Genomic DNA, 477 nt, shown 5'->3' with positions numbered 1-477 from the left:
CCTCCACCTCCACCTTGTCCTCCACCTCCTCCTATGCCTCCACCTCCACCTCCCCCCCCACCTCCTCCTCCTCCTCCCTGCAGTTGAAGCGAGCGGCGCAGTGTAAGAACGACAGAAATGGCCCGGACTCATTTATCAAGTTACACGACCATCTGTTAGGCTTCCGCGCTGCGCGGCCACGGGACTCATCCTGCAGCCTCCGAGGAGAAATAAAAAAAAAGAGGAGGAAATTTAAAATAAAGCCTGGGAAACTGAGAAAGATGTGTGGACTTTTATATTTGTATATCTAGATAAATAAAATCGAGTATGAACAGTAAAGTATCCAAGGCTGGGGGGAAAATGTGATCTTTATATTTATTTTTTTAAGTCCATGTTAGTTTTTTGGGGAACAATCAGGAACCAAAACCACCTGGAGTCCCTTTAAATGACAACAGTAAGGCAGAACTAAAAAAAACAACTAATTAATTAATCGCCGCG

Source organism: Kryptolebias marmoratus, linkage group LG15, assembly GCF_001649575.2.
Source record: "Kryptolebias marmoratus isolate JLee-2015 linkage group LG15, ASM164957v2, whole genome shotgun sequence".
In the NCBI taxonomy this organism is placed as follows: domain Eukaryota; kingdom Metazoa; phylum Chordata; class Actinopteri; order Cyprinodontiformes; family Rivulidae; genus Kryptolebias; species Kryptolebias marmoratus.
This window is presented reverse-complemented; position numbering follows the sequence as displayed.